This window comes from Populus trichocarpa, chromosome 19 (assembly GCF_000002775.5).
Source record: "Populus trichocarpa isolate Nisqually-1 chromosome 19, P.trichocarpa_v4.1, whole genome shotgun sequence".
NCBI lineage: Eukaryota > Viridiplantae > Streptophyta > Magnoliopsida > Malpighiales > Salicaceae > Populus > Populus trichocarpa.
Window position 1 is genome coordinate 8,575,458 of NC_037303.2, and position 8,598 is coordinate 8,584,055.

Consider the following 8,598-nt stretch of genomic DNA (forward strand, 5'->3'; position numbering starts at 1 on the left):
AGCAAAACCCATCTGTTAGATCATAGGAGGAGCCATTATTAACACCTCCAAGTTAGAAGACTTGCCAAGACGCATCTCAAGATCAATCTTTTAGCCTTTAATGCATTATCCCAAGATCAAATCTATACTCGTCACCAATCATGGGACCGAACGTGCATGTGTTAAATGAAGGCATGCCTTCTGGTCATGTGTTCTTTAGAGATTTTGTTCTTATAATCATCATCAATAATATAGAGTCCATATATAAATCCCAAAATTCAAACAACTTTTATAGAGGCATGTTGTCACTTTAAACATATATCTCTAACTAGTCTAAAATTATATGTAGCATGCATATTGACCATTATATCTTTTACATGGACACAATTGCATTGATTAAGGTTGTATAAATATCATTAAACCCCAATACAAAACATATACAATCATCATTTTTAAGTTTGTAAACACACACACAACATAATTTTTTAAAAAATTTTCCTTTATCACCGGTTATAACTTAAGCATTAAAAGATTCTCTAATTCTAATAAAATAAAAAATTAATAGGTATCCATGATATTTAAGTCCATCATTCTCAACCTTTTAAGGTTTCTATCAGCTTTAGAATGAATTTTATTAGTATAGATTATTTTGTGAACCTATCATTTATGATATTCAAACTCCATATTCATATAAAGCTTAAAAAATACATAATTTAAAGAAACCTAATAGTCCAATGATATCCATTACTCCTAGTTTTGATGAACTAAACCATTAATTGGCTACTAATTATTGCCTTAAGTTTATGTTGTTATAGTTTTAATTATCATTAACATTATCCCAAGGATTTTGATATGTCTTGAAGTTGCGCAAATATTAAAATCATAGTGATAGATCTTTTGCTTTAAGGTTAGCTTTAGCTTGTTTATTATTACTCACATATTTTTAAATAATAACTTGACTCTTAAAAACAAATTAATATACTCAATAAACATATCAAAATAACTAAATAACCATGCCATACACAAAGACTAGGACCTTTGATAAATAAAAAAGTTATTCATACTTGATACAAATTTTAAATCATTCGGTAAACCAAATAATCATACTAGACATAAAACCTAAGACCTCTAGTACAACAAATGACCTTATCTTCTAGCTAAGTGGTCGGCCATGTACTTTCATATGAGCTAAAAATTATCTTTGTCTTATATATAAAGCATGTATGAGATGTATTTACCTTGTTATTACTTTAAAATTTGAATTTAAAACTTCATACCATTTTTTTTTACCATTTGAAACAAACAAGACAAGCTCTCTTACACTTATAGTCGTCATTTAGCCTCAATATATCATATTTATTACATCATTTAGTACAAACTATATAGTATAACAAACCTCTCATTTATTCAAAAATTTTGTCCTCCTGCTCTTCTCTTTTGAACTTTTAGTTTAACATTCAATTATAAAAAGACCATTATTTTACCTTTACAACTTCATGCAATCTTTATCCAATCATTGATATGATGTTGAGAATTATATTTTTACTACTTTAAGCAAACACTTTTATTATTCTCTCTTACATATTGATTGCACCCTTCACTTAACTTAAAAATAGTTAGATTAAATCCTTACTAAAAATTTGATCTTTTTAGTGTTGTTTTCATTACTTATGAGTAAAAGATACTGTAAAAGTGTAAATGATACTCTAACTACTTGGGTATTTGGTAATGTGCTTTTGATTAAGTTATAGTGATTAGGTTTCGGTCTTAAGCCTGCAAAAAACAATTATGAGGGTTTCAATCTTAAGATCATGAAAAAAAATTGTGTTGGCTTTAATATGAAACCCATGAAAAGGATCATGTGAGAGGTTTCATTTTTAATCTAGGAAAAAGATGGTTATTATAAAAAGGTGAGTATTCACCTTTGAAAAAGACAAATTAACTAATGGTAGAAATTCAAGCTTACGGCTTGAAGAGTGGAGTAGACGGTTAATGTCAAACTATAGTAAGATCTTCGAGTATTTTCTCCTTTTCTACTATTATTGCTTGTTATCTATGATTATATTTGTATGGTCGGTTAAAAACTAAGCTTGTTTATTTTTTGATATTGTAATTAAATGAGGAAAAAAAGGGTTAAGTTTACTTAAATTTTAAAAAACATAATTCAATTCTTTGGATCTATAAGTCAAAGAAGGATGGATCATAATATGTAACTTTACATCAAAATGAGAGAACCCTTCAATGAACCAAGAAGAAAAAAAATACTATCAACAAACAATAATGAAAAAAATTGAAATATTTGTTATGGAATCATCACAATGAAACTTATAAACATATCATCCAAAAATAAATTGTATCATGATTTTGTACAACCTAAGAATTGTATAGGACATATATAAAATAAGGGCCGGAAAGATATGGGAGGATATAAATGAAAATTAGAAAGTGGAATGTCATTAGAGGAGTAAGATCCTCCATTTTATTACTAGTATACATAGAAAACTATTAAGAAGAAAATACTACAACAAACTTAAGAATGAGTGACTATAATTGAATGGGACACTATAAGATTAATTGGGAAAATTCCCTTTTTAACATCCTGTAGTTTGGTCCGGTTGATAAATGTCCATATAGGCATTAGTTAAAGGGACTTGGCTTACACTTAATATTATCAAGTTGAAATTTAATTTAAAACTCTTATTTGATAGAGTCCTAATTAGAGACCCATGTCTCTCATATATATATATATATATATATATATATATATATATATATATATATATATATATATAGATACCACATAAATTTTATGGTAAAAAGCTTTTCTGCTAATTTTTATTACATGAAAAATAAACACTCTCTAAATCTCTGTTTGTTTTCTTTTGGCACATCAAAAGCTATAGGGATTTTTGATGTTTGTTAATTAGGTGCTCCGGTAGCCACTCAATGAATGAGTTTGGTTTGATTCTTGCTTTGTGCAAATGAACAGGAGCTTGTAATTCAAGTAAGAAGATTTTGATCAAATCATACCTGGTATATCTTCTTAGAAAACCTTTTATTCAATTTTTATTTTATACCAATAGTGGTAGCGAAGCAAGTTGATACTTTTTTTTTTTTTATTAACGTGGGTGTTCGGGTCAGCTTGCGCGTACCTCGATTAATCCCACGGGTCCTGAAGTTGACGACCATTTAAGCTTTCAGTGATCCTAAGATTTGTGAAACTCGAACATGTGATCTTTAGGAAACAAACTTAGATTCTGACCAGTAAGCTACACCCCTCAGGATTAAAAAACCATGAAGCAAGTTGATACTTGTTTTCACTTTGATACGTGTTTATTGCATGATTATTGTTGAGTAATATATGATGATTAATAGATCTATATTTGTTCGATCTTGAGTTTTGCACACTAAAAAAAGGGTTTTACATATTATTTTTATGGTCATTAAAACCCAATTTGTATTACAATCACACCTGCTGGATTCCATGGGTGGTTGTACCGAATAGGAATTGAACTTTTTTTTCCGGTTATAATAGTCTTTTATTAAAACTATTATTTCAACTCAAGGCATTAAAATATATATAAAAAAGGGCCATAATTAATTAAGAACCTGATGTTCATGGGATGTAGTGCTCTCTTATATATGTATAAAAGCACTTAATGTCCATGCCCCCACCCAATTTACATGATGAATATTAATTAACATGTCTGCATGTTCAATGAATCCCATTCAAGTTTTGTTAAGCTAAATCCAAAGTCTAAAGGAGCGGGTAATTGTGTAGGAGGTAGATCTTTCCAACTTTGCATCGACGAGGTAGTGTCCTATAAGCAGTAATTGTATAGGTTTTTGCATATAAAATAATGTGTTAATTGAAAAAAAAAAATTGATATGCTACACCTTAGTAGATCTCATTCTAATTTCATAAATTATTGTTCTCTTTGATTTGAGTTGGTAAATTTATTATGCTTGCTTTATATTTTATTTGCTTGATGTGTGGTGCTAAATTAGCACAAATTACATCACTATATGATGAAAGACCTTATCCGCTCCCTTAAAAGATGAGTGTGATCTTTTTTGCATTCTAATTAACTAATGTGTGTTTTTTACAAAAGGAATGGAGAAACTAACATTGCATAATTTTGGCATTCATTAGATTGTTTAAGTGATTTTTTTAATTATTATCTTGATGTTCCAAAATAATTTATAGACATAATATCAGTGCAACATGATTATTTATAAATTATTTATCTACTGTAATAAGAAATTATTGTTGTAATTTTACCATTTTACCTTTTATTTTAATAAGGATGTAAAAGGATGTGTTTTTACACTAATATTATTTTCGCATATAACGCCAAAATGCCAATAGAGTCCACATGGGACTCAAAATGAATAAATGTGATGTATGGAATATTACAGATAAAGGGAATAATCCCTACATTTTAATCTTGGTCAATAAGATATAATATTATGACTTACATATTAGGAGAGGATTACTAGCTTCTGTTGTAATTTTTTATTTTAATTATGTAAGAAAAAAAATTATTATCTAATTAGATTGAGAATAAAATGAAAGATATGTGGCTAATTTAAATTGTGCAATGAATATAAAAATGACCTTCAACAGTTTGGTAATTGAATTGACCAAAGATGAGAAACTTGATGGAAATAACTATGACATTTAGCGTAGATAAATTTAGTAACTCTTAAATGAGATAGAGGTATTAAAGACCTTGACCAATAAGATGACCCAACCTAAGCAAGGAACAACTATCAAACACTGGTGTGACCAATAAGCCTATAAGGCATAGGTTGGTAAGGATAGAACTGCATGCTTTTCTATGTTAAGATTTATACAGGATAACCTAATTAAAGAATTTAAGATTCATTGGACTGCTAAGGAAATGTAAGACCAACTTAAGATGAAATTTGGTATCATGACACCAACTAGTTTATGAGCCTTAACCTTTAAGTTTAACGAATATATGATGGACCTAAAGCACTCTATGATTAGAGAGTTGTGAGTAACTATTAATAATATCACTAACGAACAACAAGTTCAGGTTGTCATTAGATCCTTACTTGAATCCTCTGAGGGCCACATGAAGATGGTGCTAACACATAATGAAGGTATTAAGACTTACAATCATATTGGTTAACATCTTGAACTTGGATTTGAGTGCAGATAGGTAAATTGTACTATAATTTTAGCAGTTAAAGTTAGACGGTGTAGAGCATTCAAGCCTAAACACAAAGGACAACAAAAGGGAGCTCTACAAAATGATGCTGCAAATATGGCAACAAGAGTTGGCCGAGTAACCAAATGTCATAGAGGTAAGAGTAGAAAGAAGAACATGACCAAGATTAAATTTTATAACTATAAAAACATGGATCACTTTGCTTGGGATTGCTCTGAGCTAAAAAAGGTACAACCCTATTCTGACCCTCTTATTGGTATATATGCTCACACATTTTGTTGTTCATATTATCTCTAGTTAGATCATAGACATGAGAGCAACAAAACATATAGCTAAAGATTGAGTTAGATACATAGATTATTGGTGTCTACCAGCAGGCAATCATTATGTTATTACACTACACCATTAAACAGTTTTACCGACGGATTAGGTTCGTCGGTGTGAGGCACAAGAACCGTCGGTAATATTTTTACTGATGGTGTCACCGACGGAATTTGTTCGTTGGAATTTGGATCGTCGATAATTTCCCATTCTGTCGCCAATTCTGTCGGTAATACAAAAAAACCAAACATAGACGACATTACAGACGACAAAGCGCGCCAAAAAAAAATTCCCCGCGAGAATTTTACAGACGGAATAAGTCCGTCTGTTTTTCCAACGGTATTTACCGACGGACTATCTGTCGGTGATTGTGGCATGGGCGGTAAATATTTCAGAACTCCCTGTCAAATACCGACGGAATATATCCGTCGGTAATAGTAATGGAAAATACCGACGGAATATATCTGTCGGCGATTGTGGCATGGGTGGTAATTTTTTTGCAAGTCTCGGTAAAATATCGACGGCATGTTTCCATCTGGAAATCCGTCAGTATTTATTTAAAATACTAAAAAAAATTTATTTATTAACAGGAAAAAAACTTAATAACCAAATAAAACTGTATTAAACATTAAAAATATAAAAATAATGTTAAATAATATTCATCCAAATATTCATTACAAATTTAATGTTTTAAAAAACAAAAATAAACTAAAATAGCGGCGGAGCTAGAGGAGGAGGAGGAGGAGGCGGGTTGTTGCCAGGATGGTACGGCAAAAAAGGAGCACATGGATCATCACCCATCTTTGATCTAATCTCCATAACCATTTGACGGAGCTGATCATAATCCGTCGAGAGACGTTAATATTGTTGTTTCAAGGCTATGAACTCCTCTGACTGGGTGCTCGATACTGATGGAGAGCTCCCAACGATTGAGACACTACGGGCCGATCGCAAGTTTTCGGCCGTAGTGTTGGAGAGCCCGTAGACCCGATTTTTATCGGGTCAACTAGACGATCCGACCTCCATCCACAAATCCGGATCAAAATCCGGATGGGTCGAAAGATTGTCCCCATATCTCTCCCTTAACCAGCTATTATAGGTCTCTTGATTTTTTTTTTTAAATCATCATATTTAATTCAAGAAAACAATAACTTACGAAATAAAATGATTGAACGAACATACCACAAAGTGTTGAGCACGGTTGTCCAGGTACTGCTGCACCCCCTTTTGGCGGTCTTGACTCCGCACGTGCGTCTCTACAAATAGCTCCATTGGACTTGGCTCACGTCCAAGAGACGTAGCCTGTAAGAAAACAAAAGGTTGCAAGTTAAATATATTTATAAGCAACAACAAATTAATTAATGATATATTTCATTTAAATTAATCTTACCATCAGCTTCGCATATGCGCTGAACGGGACGGAGCCGCCGTTGTGCGTGGTCACCGAACCATGAATTTGCCGGTTCCGGTTGTCAGCTCCGGACTGTGAGCGCAGTGAGAACCGCTCAGACATCACGTGCTCAATATATGCTGCCCATATATCTCCCGAGTTGAATGGCGGTTTGAATTCTCGCCAAACCGGCACCTTATTCCATCCTTCAAGACCGTTGTCCCTCGCATATCTTTTCGCCTTTTTTGATGTCATACCAAAAATCACGCAACCTACTTCCATAGTAACTAATTAGAATTTAGAACATAAAATTAAAAATTAAAAATAAATATTATTTTTGATGTTACCTAGTTGCTGCGTGATTCTCCCATACCCTCCTGACAACATTGTTGTCCGCGCTATCCCAATCAAATTTATTCTGTGTATATAAATAATTCATTTAAAATAAAAATATTACAAGATATAAAATTATAAAAACTATTTATTAAAAATAAACTGGAAATTAAAAATTAACACCTACCTGAAATTGCCGAAACCAGCCATCGATATTAGGTCTCCACTTAGGATGTCTGGAGACCTGACTCTATTGAAACAATGGAATCTCCATCAACGATTTAAACGCCGATGTTATTGTCTTGGCAGCCTCAATGTTTGTGAACCTGAAATTAAATTAAATTAATAAAAAATTAATTAGCTGTTCATAAATTATGTTATCAGTATATATAAAAAAACTAAAACCTAAACAAACTTACATTGAGAGGTCATCCTTCCATTGTGCCAGGTATTTGCGGGTGAATTGACCCCGCTGTGAAGGCACACAGCCTTTGCGCTGTGAAACCGCGCTAGAAGAGGCAGCATCACAAGTTGGCGCAGATGCCTCGCCGTGATCAGCACCTAAGGATATGTCTTCCTCGCTGTTAGAAGAACTAGTTGCAGCCGTCTGCTGACGATGTGCTATAGATTTCATTCGATGCATCTACATAAATGTATACGAATTATTACATAATTAACTTTGATTATTTTAAAAAAATTCGGCAGCACCTCCCCTATACTAGAGACTACTCATAGTTTTCAAACCTGTAATCTTTACAATAACCACAATCCAATTGACTCCAGCAACATCATATACAACTTAACATCTATAAAAATTCAATCATTTAAAAAAATTCGGCAGCACCTCCCATATACTGGAGACTACCCACAGTTTTCAAACCTGCAATCTTTACAATAACCACAATCCAATTAACTCCAGCAACATCATATATACAACTTAACATCTATAGAAATTTAATCATTTAAAAAAAATCGACAGCACCTCCCATATATTAGAGACTACCCATAGTTTTTATACCTACAAATATTTATAATTACATAAATATTGCAAAATCAACTCTATACAACCTAACATCTATAGAAATTCAACATCTATATATTTTCAACTAACATCAATACAAATTTATAAATAACAATTAAAATTAATCAAAATAATAAACAACATAACAAACAATAATATCCTAAAATTAAGATAAACTAATTAAACTTAATTCTATATTTCAATCAACATTTAAAACATAAATTCAACAATAACAATTATGGCAAAACAAACAATAATATCCTAAAATTAAGATAAACTAATTAAACTTAATTCTATAATTCAATCAACATTTAAACATAAATTCAACAATAACAATTATGGCAAAACAAACAATA